This window comes from Lycorma delicatula, chromosome 4 (genome assembly GCF_047948215.1).
Source record: "Lycorma delicatula isolate Av1 chromosome 4, ASM4794821v1, whole genome shotgun sequence".
Classification (NCBI taxonomy): Eukaryota; Metazoa; Arthropoda; class Insecta; order Hemiptera; family Fulgoridae; genus Lycorma; species Lycorma delicatula.
Window position 1 is genome coordinate 65,053,863 of NC_134458.1, and position 16,323 is coordinate 65,070,185.

A 16,323-nucleotide genomic window follows, 5' to 3' on the forward strand; every position below is an offset into this window, starting at 1 on the left:
TATGTTATTGGCTTGCATGAAAAATTCAATTTTGAACTATCAGAAATAGGTAATGCTGATCAAACACCTGTATACTTTGAAATGCCACATAATTCAATTATAAGTTTGATGAAAGAAGTGTTCCTATTCGAACTGGTGATTGTGAAAAACAAAGGTGTACAGTTATCCTTGCCATTTTAGCAGATAGAAAAAAACTGTCACCTTTTGCTATTTTCAAGCAAAAGATTTTGCCCAAAGAAAATTTTCCCAGAAGGAGTAATTGTTCGATGTAATAAAAATGGATAAATGGGATGCTCATTTAATGGATAAATGATTGAAATTGGTGTGGTTTCATACTGAAAAGCTTGCAAAAGGTGTAATCTATTCTTGTCCTTGGCTGCTTTTAGGGACATTTAACTGAAAATGTAAAAAGTTCATTATCAGCAAAATAAAATTGAATTAGTAATTATTTCAGGAGGATTAATTTCTGTTCTTTAACCTTTAGTTGTATGTAATAGGCCTTTTAAAGACAAATTCAAAGAATTTTATTATTCTTGGATGGCAAACTATGATTATTCATTTACACTCACTGAACGAATTAAAAGACCATCTCTCTCTCCTTGGTCTGTGAATGGATATTAACTGCTTGGAAAAATATATTTTCAGAGCTAGTGATAAAAAGCTTTAAAAAGTGTTTGATTTCAAATAATATGGATAGGAGGCAAGATTATATTCTCTGGGAAAATGAAGGCTCTGATTCTGGATCTGAAAATGGTTAGGAAAGTGAAGAAGAAGGTGACTAACTGGAAAGCTTAGCAATTGTAAATTGTTATTTATCCATTTAAAATAATATTAATAAATATATCTGTGAAATTGAGTGATGTTTATTTTTTACTAATAAATCTAGGATTTATTAGTATTTATCCATTAATAATGTTGATAAATCTTCCATTTATTGACATATCTAGGTTTAAAGAGAATGTATTCTAAAGTTCTTTTTCTTTCTCATTAATCTTAAAAGTAGCCTGCAGGTCTTATGTGGTGGGAGGACTTATGTGGATAAATACAGTTTATATATATATATATTTTTTTCCAACCAGTTTTCCAGCTACTGCCAGGTCTGGATATGTGTATGGGTTTAGACAAATGCAATTACTGCTACCAGCTTGCCAGGCCTGACGTAGCTGCGGATGTAGTGCAATGTAAGTTTAAATGGGCTGGTAAACATGTAATCTGGACAGACTCAGATCAACCACTCATTAGATGTGTGGTTAATTGAAATCCAACCACCAAAGAACACCAATATCCACAGTCTAGCATTCAAATCCATATACTACCTTTAGAAGGACTTGAACCTTAGAACTCTCGACCTCGAAAATCAGTTGATTTTGTGATGACAAGTTTAACCACTAGACTTAACCTGGCAGGTTGTGTGTGTGTGTGCCCGTGCGTGTGTGTAAAATTCTGAAATTTTTGAAAACAATTTCTAAGTGCTTAGAAGTTGCATCATTTAAATTTATTTCTTTTATACAGAGTGTCCCATATAAAACGCAGCCCATCTATCACTCATCCATGAAATTTCAAAAGTCAAGCTTACTCCCCAACTCATTACTGAAATGGACTCGTCCAACATCTTAACATCGCAGCGACGCAGTAGAACACTACCGATAGTAACAACAATGCAATCATAACGTTCAGTGTATTGCTAGAGACAAGTTGGTGTTTTCGCTAGATGAACGTGTTTTCATTGTTGAGTCGTACTTCAGTACGAAATCAGTGGTTGCAGTGCAAGATTTGTTTTGCAATAAGTACCCAGATAAACCAGCTTCTAACAAAACATCAGTATTAAGGTTAGTTGCAAAATTTAGAGAGACTGGTTCTGTTAATAACAAGGAACACAAAAGATCTGCGTCAGTGTTGAATACAGATACAGTCACTGAAATCAAAGACCGATTACTCGCCTCGCCAAATAAATCGATCAGACGTTTGTCTGCTGAAATTAATTTGTCTAAATCAACTGTTCATCGGGCGACCAAACAATTACAATTACAACCTTATCGCATTCAAACGGCTCATCAACTTCTTGAGCCCAACAAAGAAAAATGGCTACAATATTGTCAACGGTTCCGTCGATTTCTGCGTGAGGGAATTAATGTTATGGATTCGTTATTTTTCACAGATGGAGCATGGTTTCATTTGGATGGCTAAGTAAACAGCCAAAACAGTAGAATTTGGAGCGCTGAAAATCCCCACGTTTATCACGAAAAACAATTACACCCGCAGAAGTTGGGTGTGTGGTGCGTGATATCGCGGAAGAAAATAATCGGTCCTATTTTTTTCGAGTACACCATTAATGCAGAATGATATCAGGATATTTTATTTCAGTTCATTGCACTCTTGGAAGAGGAAGACAGACACTGCTGGCTTCAACATGACGGTGCGACATCGCACTATGCAGGTTCAACTTCTGATTTCGTTGAGGAATTCTTTGGTAATCGTGTTATCGGTCGAGGCTTGTGGTCACCAAGATCTCCAGATTTGACTGCGGCGGATTTTTTTCTATGGGGTTACCTCAAAGAAAAAGCCTTCAGCAACTAACCACGAACACTTGAACAATTGAAAGTCAATATTGAACAAGCTGTATTAAATATCCAGCCACAAACTTTGAAAAAAGTTGCAAGAAACGCTGTATAAAGAATTGAAGCTTGTATTCAAGAAGATGGCGGCCACTTCCAACATTTACTCTAAATATAAGGTAATGGATGGTAATAATAAAAATTACATTTACATTTACACATGCCTTTTTATTATTTCAATACCTACCAATATAAGGTTGGGTTGCGTTTTATACAGGACACCCTGTAGAAGTAAAAATACCTGTTCATTGTTTGTGGAAACTAATTGATGTTTACATGATTTATAAAGGTAGTTAATAGATTTCTGTGTTGTATTTGATTATTTGATGCATTAAATAAATGTATAAAAATGAATCGGGAAAGTTCATTGAAAAATAAGCTAGACACAATTAAATAACATATCCGTCAATCTGTGCATTATTGTAAATCATTCTTGCAGTGGTAATGCTTGAATATTAACTATATAGAAATTATGAATATGTAAGCCATATGAGTGTTAACAGAGTAGTGAGAGAAAGATAAACAATAAATTTTATTGTTCTTGTCAAAGCATGTGTAATGAACTCAGGTAATTATACAGGTATTTATAGAAGTTGATTGACTGCAGTAGACTTGTTCAAACCATTCACATCATTTAATGAAGACAACACTTATTATGTTTCTTTTTTAATTTTGTTAACTTTATAGCAGCATAGAATTTTGAAATAATCAGTCTTAGCTATTCCTCTCATCAGGCTAGTTACTATTAATTATTAATAGATCTGTTTTATGATTAATTATCACTTTGTTTTTTGAAACTGGTTCAAATCCCATATTTTTAAGTCATGTACTTTACGAGATATGATTATTTCTATAATAATAGATATATTAATATAACAAACATCTGGAGTTTAACTCCATTACTTTTTTGTTTTGATTATTATAAGAGGAAAGGCAAAATAGAACACACTGTTTTTGTTTAGACTTTCATTCGACATGTAAGTGATCTCTTTTGTTGTCAAAAAATAGAATAATAAAGTAAAACATTATTTTAATAAGCATAAACATTATTTTATTATATAAAAAATATTTCATTATTACTCTGAAAAATATATATTAGAATTTATGGTGTTAATAGTGGTTGAGGAGAATGTCAGTTTGGAGGAGTATCATGTCTTGTGAAATGATTCATTCACTGATTTTTTTTAGATAGGTTATAACCTTTAAGTGCTCTTGAAATACAGAGTGTAAAAAAAAAGAATATCAGGGTTTTAAAGCTATTTAATATTTCTTAACTTTCACTTACAGGAAAGAATCACAAATAAAATGAAAGAGTAACTTTTACAGTTTTTGCTGGCAAGTGTTAATGAGAGCACCTTTTGTTTTCCTCTTCTTTAAACTGTATGTCTGGACTAATGAAGGTGACAGCTGTTTCAATCCTGTGCCTCAAACTGGGTAATACAGTAAATAGTGGAGGCACATACACAATGTCCTTTATAAAACCCCAAAGGAAAGAATCACATGGGGTCAGGTAAGGTGACCTTGAAGTCCTCCACAAACATGCTCTATCATCAGGTCCATGCTGACCAATCCAGTGGTTGGGGAAAATGTCATTTAACTGATCATGTACAGAGTTATGCCAGTGAGGAGACACACTATCTTGTTTCCAAATAAAATTCTCTGGCCCATCTTGCAGTTGAGGAAAGAGCCATGTATGCACTTATCCAAATAAGCAACTCCTGTTATGCTTGCTTCACTGAAGAGAATAGCCCATAAAGTTACTGTTGGGATAACACACAGAAAACATTTAAGTTCAAGAATTCCCTTTTGCATTGTAAGAGTTATTGATCATCCAATCATATCAAAGTGATTATCCCATTTACAAATGTTATTGTCACTTGGAGGATCATAATTAAACTTTCAATGGAACACCACATTGAACTACACAAATTCACATCTAGCAAACTTCAAACCATAGAAGGCTTTGCATTCAGGAATTGCCTTCTTTGCTAGTGCTATGGTCAAGTGGAAAGATAGGGAGTCAATTAAAAGCAATTAAAAATGTCGTTTTTACTCTGTAGTTCTAGCCTTAAATCAAACTGTACACTTCATTCAAAAAATATAACAAATAAAAACCGTGATATTCTTTTTTGTACCCATTAGTATCAGTATTAATGTGTTGGCATTAAATATTGATATTAATTCTTTTGTTTGACTTGAAATTTTTTTGGGCCTTTTTTAAAAATAATTTATAATGCTTATTTGTTTAAAATTTTGAATAAACAAAGTTATGGAGATAGATTTAATTATACTGAAAATTGGTGGTTAATTATTATTAATCTTTTTTTGTAGCTTTTAACTCCAAGGGGACCAGATGGCAGTAATCTTCTATCAATTTTACTGCTATGTTAACACAATTATGTCAAGACTGCTCCATGCTGGAACATCACGCATGTTATGTTATTTATTAGTGGAAGGTGCTCATTAATGAATGTACGTACTTCAGAGTTAATGATGAGACTAATGCATCTATTTGTAAAATTATGTTAATTTGAAGTTAACGTTAAATGAGAACTGATGGCAGTTATAAATTACTGGTGGTATGTCAGCACGATTAATGAATTACACTAGGCATTTATTATGTAATAATTTTTTGTTTGTTTTTATTAAGTTTAGAATCCTATTTTTTGATAATACCAAAGGTTAGTTTATGCTTATAGAACTTCTGATTTAAAATGACTTGAATAAAAATGAACAAAACAGTGAATTAGATTTAATTCAGTTGCGGTTATTAATTTTTTTCTTTAAATTGCTGTTGCAGTATCTTTTCAGTTTTGTTTCTTAAGTAATTAGGTCGTTACAGTTTATCATATTACTCGACATATTTTATTAATGTTAATTTAGTTGTTATAATGTTTCAATATTTATGTTATTTTATTGTATCGACTAGAAATGATTAATGATTTTTTGTTTGTTTTTGTTTTGTAGTGATTATGATACAAAAGCATCTTGATTTATTGATATTATTGTAATCGCTGAAGTATTATAAGGCTGTTAACCATGTTAAGCAGAAAAGAGTAGGTACAGACATTCAGTTCATTTTTTCTCTATGCAAATCCACATACACACACACACACTCTCTCTCTCTCTCTCTCTCTCTTAAATACTATGTAAATAGTAAACAAAAAATTATGCCATTTTGATTTCAGCCAAGAATGTCTGTGATAATAATCTGGAACTTCCAGTCTTTTATTGTTATATTACACAAAGTGACTGGAATGAATCTGGAACTTCCAGTTTTTTATTGTCATATTACACAAAGTGACAGAGTAACTCTTCTTTACTGAAATTTGTAATTTCATTACTATTTAAAAAAATAAAGTGTATTTTTGTTAGCATTAATTTACTTGTGAAATTAGAAATAACTTTTTCTTTTATGTACCATAATTTTGTTAATATAAACAGATTTATGTGGTCAGTTCACTTACCTGTGAGTTAGTTTTTCCTACCTGTTAATTATGATTGTTTTTAACAGTGTACTGGTTCTCCTTATTGGTACTGTGATAGATCACTTGCCATAAAATTTGTTATTTCCATATTTTTTGTATTTGTGAATGTGCAGCTGCCAGATATGTGTATCATGACATAAACTAAATTAAGAGGTTGTGATTTATGTATCATTCAGAATTTAAATTTATGTGAAAACTATGCTGAACATTATTATTAAAGTAACTATCAAACAAAATTTTTAAATATTCACTGCATATGAAGCGATCATTTTACAATATTTATTAGCATATTTTATACTAATTGTACTTTACAAAAGCACAGTGTTAATGAAAATCATACCTATGAGTATTGCGTATCACTGTTACCACCAGATTTTTTTTTCATATGATATAAATTTATATATATCATTTGACTAGTGAATTATTTAGAACTGAGAATATTCAATTGTGTAATTAGAAAGTAATGTTGATTTTTAAGTATTTGTTCTGTTAAAGATCAAAAAAAAATTCCTGTGTTTAAATAATATTACTTTATGTTGTTTCTTCACATACAGAGGGATAGAAGTCGCTGTTTCATAGAACTAAGAAAATTGACCATAATAGAGTAATAATTACAGTTTTATTTGTGAATGCTGATTATGTCATTTTAGTTTTGTATGTTGAGTTTATAAGGTTACATGATTATTAGCTGGAATTTATTAGTGATGGAATATTGTACAACTTGTTTAGTTGTCAGTAGCCCCTCAACACATAGCAAAGTAAAGTTTGTCACCTACCTGATTATGCTTCTAGAAGTATATCTTGTTGTTCATAACACTGCTTTCATGATATTTGCCAATATTTTAGTAGTTTACTTAATATAAATTATAATAATAGCAATAATCTGATAAGATACACTAAAAATTAATACAATTAAATAAAAATTATTTATTGTTTATTAGATATTAATAGAAAATGTTAATTTACATTATATTTCTACTCTGTAGCATCTTTTGTGGATTCATTTTAAAATAAGTAATTATGTTGTCATTTTCCTTTTTTTCTTCATTGCTGTTTACACTACTTCCGATCAAATTTTCTGTCCTATTATCCAGATTAATTGCAAATGATTTACTATTTATTCTACCGGTCTGGATGATTTGTTAATTTTCCTTACTATTGTAAGAACACTTCCTTTGACACAGTTCAGTTACATCGCTTAAGTTAAATACAGTATTGTATGATACTACCTGCTTTTTATTACTGCCCAAATTAAACTGCATTGAATTTAATTCGAGTGATGAGAGATGATACAAAGAATGTTGTGTTTCTTCTCAGCAAAATGTTAAATGTTTACATAGTGAGTATGATGGTTTTTGTTTTATCATATGGTTTTAAGTTATTTGATTTGTAGCATATTTGCTCTAAATGGAATATTATGATTTGTTAACTGATCGTATATACCTTTTTTTAGCAGGTGAATACAGCATGGAACAAAGGCCATTTTGTCACTGACGTGCGCTGTTATTGTCCAGGTTTATTTTGTATGAGGAACTTTCAAATCTTGATCATTTTTTCTTTGACACTGGTCTTTAATACTTGTGGGACTTGAATTCATTGCAGTCGATCATAAGACTTTTCTTAATGTGTCCTCACCTATATAAAATAATTCTTCTCTTGAATTTAGCTCTTTTTAGTGTACTTATGGAGTAGTCAGATATACTTTCAAAAATCTTTCTGGGTTTGATCAGAAACATCCCATTATTTGCTTTTGTGATCATATGATAGATACAATTTTTTACTTTGGGTGCCAAGTGGTTTACGTGAACCTAATTTAATCTTTTGTTATGTTTAATTAAATATCAAATTCAAATGGGAATCCACCAATACAATTGAAATTAAAAAAAAAAAAAAACTTAGTATTAAACATAACATTGAATTTATTTGCTTAAGTCAAACCAAAATGTTAAAACTAAACATATGACATAAAAAACAAGTACAATTAAATAAAACATTTACGATAATATGAGCAAAAAAAAAGGTTAGATGAAGTAGTTGCTTTTTAGCAGTATTATCAAATGGGTAATAAGCATTAACCAATTTAAAAAATCATAATTGCACAGATTTATTATTTATTCAAAATTCCTAATTACATTATTTATATTGCTCGTTTATATGATGGAATCATAAGTGTTGTTATTACAGAGTGAAGATTTGAATATATCAGTAACCTTCTTTCTGTGGCTCACAGATTTACTGTCTGGTGAATCTGTGAATGGAAAATTTATATTTCATTTTATATATAGCTCTTTAAATTCATTAATTATAAACTGTGTTTTGTACAATGGAATTAAATTATGTTTAATGATATAATTCTCTGCTAAACCTGTACTTTTATTACGAGCACAATAAATGTTATTTGCAGAACTATAAAAGGAATTATCAGTTGTTACTGCTCTTAATAATAAAATAAATTACTCATGGTCAATGAATTTACAGTTGCTGAAAATGTGGCAGAAGAAAACAGTAGTTTATTTGGTCAGGTGGTGTAAGGAATTTCTAACAATCAGTTAGGTGACTATCTCTGTATCAAAGTAAACTGACTGTAGAGAATAGAACAGGTGAGGAATGAAGTGCAGAGTTTCTTTGCTTTAGTTCTGCAGGGACTACAAGTGAGTAAAAAACCTCAAACTGTACAGTTGAGGTTTTTGTTGATGTGAGGTTTGGCTGTACCCTAAATTATTTTAATTTGATGTGAGGTTGGCCACATCCTAAACTATTTTTTTTTGTCGAAGGGAGGTTTAACTCAAATTCGACTGAATAAATGCTATATATAACTCTTCAGGTGGTTCTGTGGTACGTTATACTTATAGTTCTTTATAAAGATGTTTATTGATATTTATTCTTAATTAAATGTTTTATGAGTTAAGGCAGAATAGGTGTTACTTACTTATAACTGAATTCTATTTAATTTTCTTAAGTAGTATTTTTATTATTTATTATACATAATTTTTTCAAGCCTATTTTTTTAATTTTATGTAATAAGGAAGCGGTCTGATCCTTAATCTCTTTATATTTATAATGATTTACTTACTGGTTAAGCATTCCTGCCTTTTTTCAATTATTCCTCATTTTTTTAAGAATTTGTAAAAGATTCATGTACATGTATACTTTGTTCGAATGAAATAATGATGATGCCTTACTTGTTAATTGTTTTAATTAAACATGAACTTTCTCATATGAAAAGTCTTCATGATTCCGTGCAGTTACTTAAATTTATATTATCAGTACGCTTTGTGTTGCTATTCTTTATTCTTTAACATGATTTTTATGAATAAAAATTACTAAACAAGTACTTATGAAATTATTTTAGCATAAAATAATCATGATGAATTGCCTAATTATAAAAAGTAATATGTCAGAGTTTGAATAAAGTTAAATATTAAAATATAATTTTAGAGAGAGCTTAACTACTTAATTAAGTATACTGTGATGTATTTATTTATTTTTCTTGATTAATTTTGTATTTTCATTTACTCTTGTAAGTAATATTCATTAATTTATTTGTATATATTATTTTTTTTTTTTATACACATTTATAAATAGAATAAATAATGCAGTGAAGAAATCTAGTTAATAGCAATTCAAATATTCAGAAATTTTGTGAGTTAAATAAATCTGTACAAAAAAGTACAGTAATACATATTTTTTTATGTCATACCAAGGTATCTAAAGATTGAATTCTGATGCCAGATGGTTTAAATTTGTACGAGACCCAGGTAATTGGTACTGCATCATCTGAATACAGTTTATAATCACGGTCTTTAAATCGAGAAATAGTTCTATTCATGACTGACCGATAGATCAGAAGAGGGGATAGCTTATTAGGTACAGGTATCCTGTATGGTATTACATCAGTGAAAACATGAATATGGGGCAGTGGAGACTTGTAATTCATGAAATTTGTGTATTAAAAAAATACTATAGCCAACATGTTAAAAATGAAATAAAATGAAAATGTTAACTCATGTTGGATTCCTTGATGTATTACTGTAGCCAACATGTTAAAAGTGAAATAAAACTGAAAATGTTACTCATGTGGATTCCTTGATGTACTGTGCCTGTGCAATACCATATTGTTCATCATATGTTGAATTCATGTGTGATTGTTCTAGCTACATACAGTTTTACTAAATTAAAAAGTTCAATTTTTTGTAATTTTATTTAATATGTTATCCACGGAGTAAAATTCCAAAGATACGGGTATAACAAGATACGGGTACAAAGATAAGGGTATAAAAATTATGGCGAGCAATCAAAATCCTGCTGACTATAATATTTAGATTTTTAATTAAAGGCGCATTTAATTCCTCTTTGAATTATTACAGTTAGACTATAAATATGATGTGCTGTGTTCACATTATATTTTAATTCTCGTATATTATTAATTTTATAACATTAAAATTTAAATGATTTTTAACCATTTGAAAGTAAAATTAATTTGATTGTCCTATTAAATAGTTTTTATATTCGATGTGGAAATAATTATTATATCTTACATTTTTATATGTAATAATTCATCCAATATGCATTTTAATTACATATGCATAATGATCTTGTCATAAATGATCAGGAAATATGACAAGTAGAAAAGATAAATTACTACATAATTACTATATGTATTTATATACACACATGGTAGCTGATCCGTGCCATTAATATAACTGAGTTCTTGTAGACATTGTCTTGAAATGCTTTGTTTTCAAGTTACAGATAGCAAGATATTTTGCCCTGATTTCTGCTCTGAGGGTAAAATAAAACTGTACTGAAATTCTTGGGATCCAAATTAAAGGGCTAATTTGGTGATTTTTATATGCTGTTTGACTGGAAAAAATGGAATAAAATAGGTCCCAGTACTGTGTAATTAACAGATTTTTTTAAATTTGCCGTAAATTAACTGTTATATTTTTGATTTGCAAGTAATAATTTCTAACAAGATATGTAAGAAAAAAATTGATACAAAGTCAATAGAAAATAAATATAAGTTCAGAAATTTGATATAATACATTCAAAAGAAAACAAAAGTGAGCAAAATGTGGGAGAGAATCATTACAGTTCTAATAATAACAAAAATTTTCTTCATAATTAAAAAAAATTACTTTACATGAGAAATTTCTTAGTTTATGTGTCTGCAGCTAATCAACAGTTATATATTTTGTTTATTGTTTGTGAATAATTTTGTGATGCTACTTCAGTTAATTTAAAAAATAGTGTTTAATCTGTTATATGTTATGGGAGATGTGGATTTGTATTGAAAGATTCTAAAACAAAAAAATTGTTGATAACATTTAAAAAAAAAATATATATAATTTTAAATAAATTAAACTTGTAATTTTTATGATCATGGGGTTCATCTGCTGGTAAATCTGCTGACTGTTAATAAGCTAGGCTAAACAATTATTTTTAAAATTTTTATAATATTTTATTTTATTTTTTAAGACTAAATTTTGAATTATCATTAATTACAAATTTGCTTAAAATGATAAAGAATTATATTATAATTTTTATATTAATGTAAAAGAAAAACTTAAATTTACATACCTTGTTCATTCATTTTGATTTACCTAATTTGCACTTAAAAAAATACTTTAAAATAAATAAAAAATTAAAAAATTTATATTCTCCAAAATTGTAGTGTTACAATTATGATTGGACCCAAGCAGTCCTGAATGAAATTCCTGCTGCTGGATAGAGCTGATTGTCTGTTGGCTGTCGACTTCCGTGCATTCTAAGTAGTTGAAGGCACAGGGAATTGGAGGATTCTAAAAAAAAATTTAATAGAAGACTACTGTATTTGAAATATAATTTAATTTTTAAAATAAGAAAAAGGGAGAAATAAATGTACTAAACCAGAAATATTTTCTTTTATTTTTGTATGATGTAATCTACCCACAATAGACAAATAATTATAATAATATTAGTCAAATATGATGTTTTTTTCTTGTTAGTTATTCGGGAATATAGATGATAATTCCTTATGGCTGCCTACTTTTAGTAATTACCTGAACAGTCTTATGAAAATAAAAATATGTTATACATAAAATTTGAAAAAAAACGATTAAAATTGAATTACAGAAAGATGAAAATTATCAAATTTAATCTTCAGAAAATTAAAAATTAAAAATTCCTCAATCAATCCAACCTCATCAATCTTTTTTTCTTTCCACCAAGGCATCCAAAGTACAGTTCTATGAAATGAATCTAATTAAACTCAAAAGGTAATACCGCAGACTGGGGATGGGATGTATGCATGATTGTGTGCTGGCTTTCTTCTCTTGTATTATTTCAGTTGTTCAAATAATACATTTTGTAACTAGTGGGTTAGTTGAAATGGACTAGTAAAGTGGCTACTATGATATCCCAATCTCCCATCAACAGGTTATTTCGTTCGGGATTGGATAAAATCATCATTTTATTCTATTCATATCTGCACTCAAGAAAAATAAGAAATTGCATTATAGAAGCTGGAGCAACTATTATAAATGATCATAATGTTATAAAAACATGCTCAAGAGGTGTAGATTTGTCGTGCTGATTAGACGCATTCAACAAAGTGGCAGCCATATTGAATAATTACGTTTAATGTATATGTTACCATGAAAGGCAGATATTTGGCAAATGGCATATTTGGCAATTATTCTCCAGTGAATGTCGACACATACCAAATACGTCGGTGAAAGACCGAAATATTTGCTTTTTTGGACCTTCATCGTTATATGTTGACAAACATATAAGCTCTGGTGGTGGTCGAAATAACTAGAAATTAAAAAAAAAATCACCCAATACCAATCTCTTAGGTAAATAGATTATGAGAAACCCTCGTAAAAAAAGGAAGTGTAAATTTTAGCCAAACATAACCTACACTCTACTCGCTAATCTCTTCTAATTAATGTTAAATATACAAATTATATATGTTATTCTCCAACAATGATGGTGATTAATTAAAGTCACTGCATTTATTAAAAAAATTTAATAAAATTTTCAATATTTTATAAATTGAATGGGCCAATCAAGATATGCAGAATATGTTAACTACATGGATGAACAATAATGATACAAAGAAATGGTCAGATGGTTTGCTGTTTGTTCAGTTTTTTATAAAAATACTTTTATTCATCTTTCATCATTAGTGCATGCTGAATGCAGTGAATTTGATTAATCACCTCCAATGTTGGAGAATAACATTTATAATTTCTATACTTAATGTTAATTAGGTGAGGTTATTGAGTGAAGCGAATGTAGGTTGTATTTAGCTTAAATTTAACTTCCTTTTTTCTACGAGGGTTTCTCATAATCTATTTACCTTGGAGATTGGTATTGGGTGATTTTCTTTTTTTCTTTAATTTCTAGTTAACGTTTTGACCCCTACCAGAGCTTATCTGTGTTTGTCAACAAATACTAGTGAAGGTCTTGCTGATGCATTTGGTAAGTGTTGACATTCACTGGAGAATATTGATTGAAATTCTCTAGTTTCGGTATTTTTTGGCAACATATATATATATATATATATATATATATATGTATATTTAATCATAGTTAAGTATTTCAGTAATAAACCATTTTGAGATAAATTTATTAATGTAATTTTAACTTTTTGCTCTACATTTGATCTGTTTTGTTTTGAATTTGTCAAATTTCTGAAATGTACATTTTTTCTATTGACATTATAAAACTTTTTTCACTATTAAGTACAATTTTTTGGTGAAATTTTTATTTTTTCAACCATTTATTTTATAGTAGTCTATAAAAGCATTTTTCCAATTAAAATTCTTTGGGCGTTATAAAAATTTTCTTGGAAATGACTAGATATTCAGTTCTGGCACTTGTTTTTATTTAAGTTTTTCAGGTCAAAAATCATACAAAAGAATCAAAAATTCAAAAGACCCAAGAATTTCTGTACAGCCTCAACTTGACCTTGAAGTAGAAATTAGGGTGAATTATTTCTCAAGCTGAAACTTGAAAATTAAGCATTTCCAGATTTGTGTTATGGGAACATTTTTTTCTTAGTATTACCATATAATTTAAACTGTATAAACAGAAACCACCTTAAAATAACCTAACTGAAAAGTCTAAATATAAAATTAAGTTATTTCTTTATCACTTTGTTTTTACACTTTGCTGTTTTGTACTTACGCCACAACAGAAAATAAGTGTCAAAGGAATACTTTTTATTTCAGTTTTTGTAGTTAGATTAATTAAAGGTGGTTCAGGTTTTGTTATCTAGTAATTGTGTATGGAGTGGTTTATAGAGTCTTTTATTATAAGTTAATGAATTTAATGTTGCAGTTGTAATTTTATACAGAATTTTTTTCCTTACTTGCTTAATATATTATTAAATTACAAAATTATCTTTCAAATAGTTTAAACAGTTCATAATTATTTTATTTTTGGATTTCATTAAATAAGATTTTTGTACTTTTTCAATCATTTATTATTATTGTTAAATTGGTTTTTACTGCATTGTTTATTCTCATGTTCAAAATTACTGGTCAAAATCCAGTCATCTTGTCAGTCTTTTTCTATAGATTATATTTATTTAAAAATTAAGATTAAATTCATTCATATAAAGTTTTTTTTTAGCTTTTTGTGGTGTGGGTCTAAATGATATTTATTTCAGTAGGACTTAAAAATAAACGTCACTATCTAAATAAAAACTTTTAAAAATAAAACTGTATAATTCTTGGAAAAAGATCTGTTACTGTTAACCCATCCCACCAAAATAAATTAGGATATGGTTAAACAATAAATTAATGTGTAACAATTCATAGATTTAAAAAATCCTGTTGTTAAAGTAATTTAAACAATAAAATTAAATACTAATGGATGAATTGTCTTCTGTAAATTTTTATTTGTTACATGTTCATTGTATTATTTATTTACTAATAAAAATGTTAGTTTTGTTACCATAATAGGTTATTTACTCGTGTTTTTATAGGTACAGAACTTAAGTACTACCTGTTACAAGCTTATCCATTTGATCGATAGGAATCATAATTTTTTATTTCTAGTTTAATTCTATCATGTGAAGAGGGTTATTAGGACTGTATTTAATCTTGGAATGAGTCTTATGGTGTAATATTCTTTTCATTTGTGGTGTGAATAGAGTTATATTCTCAGTATTTATAAAAAACGATGTTTCCTTTGTTTCATTTCTTAAATTAGTAACAGTCAAAATGATTTCCGTTTCAATATGTGTCATGAACTACCATTTTCATGTGATAAGTGTTATTTCAGACATTTACAAGTAACTGAAGTTCCTGAAATTTGTTAAAGTAAAATATGAGAGTCCTAACTATTGGTGTTTCCTTTAAATAGCCTCTGTGGGTGTGGATACATTTATCCTAAAGTTTCTCATTAGAATGTACCTCGCCTTCTATGGTGGATTCATTTGTTACATTCTATGATCTTTGTCAGTGATTGTATTTCATTCTTTCTTTCTGATTTTCAGTTTGGATTCAAATAATTTACTGGTCTGTAATTTGCAAATAACAAGAGAAAGTTCCTCCTCCTTTTGTAATTCCTGAGACAAAAATCTAATGAAAATGAAGCCAGTGTGCACATAGTGCATTGTGTGTGGAGCAATGATCCACCAAATGTTGAAATTATCTGCTTAAATGTGGTGTTGAGTTTCATAGTTTAATTTTAAGATTTCCACAAATCATGGGCTTCCTTCTTTTAGTTTGCAAAGATAACTTTATGCACCTTCATATTTTTGCCTGATGTTTTGCTTGAGACATTGCCATTTTTCACTCAGGAGGTATATCTTTCATCATTAGTGGAAGTTTCTAAGACTAAAAAAATTTGTAGGTTCAAGTAATTGTCAGTTTGTATTGACAAAGTTCGTTGTGTAATCTGGGTGTTTCTTATTTACAATGGCTGGAATAAAAACGATAAATTTATTTTGTTTTTTAACATCCACTATTTTTAAATTTACAGAATCTCTTATGAGTGTGATAATATAACTGCACAGTCCAATAAGGAATAAGTAATGACATAGTAAATAGGGAATAGAATGAAATAATATAATAATAAACAAGGAATAAATTATGAAAGTAGTACCGTTCAATAGAATGTTCAGATATTTTTAAAATTGTCACCTTTTCATTTCATCAGCAGATTACAGTAGTTCCCCATATTATATATTCTTATTTTGGTGTTATTCAAAGTTAAATAAATATGTA

The 16,323-nt window shown here is 28.7% G+C and overlaps 1 protein-coding gene across 2 annotated transcripts in view; it reads left to right on the forward strand.

Annotated features, from left to right (window-relative positions):
• Positions 1 to 15,051, forward strand: part of foi (solute carrier family 39 fear-of-intimacy) — a 117,715-nt gene extending 102,664 nt beyond the window's left edge. For both annotated transcript variants that reach the window (XM_075363197.1, XM_075363198.1), the window contains exon 13: positions 4,947 to 15,051. The gene's annotated coding sequence lies outside the window, so the exon portion shown is untranslated. The remainder of the gene's footprint in view (positions 1 to 4,946) is intronic.
• Positions 15,052 to 16,323: the final 1,272 nt, after the last annotated feature.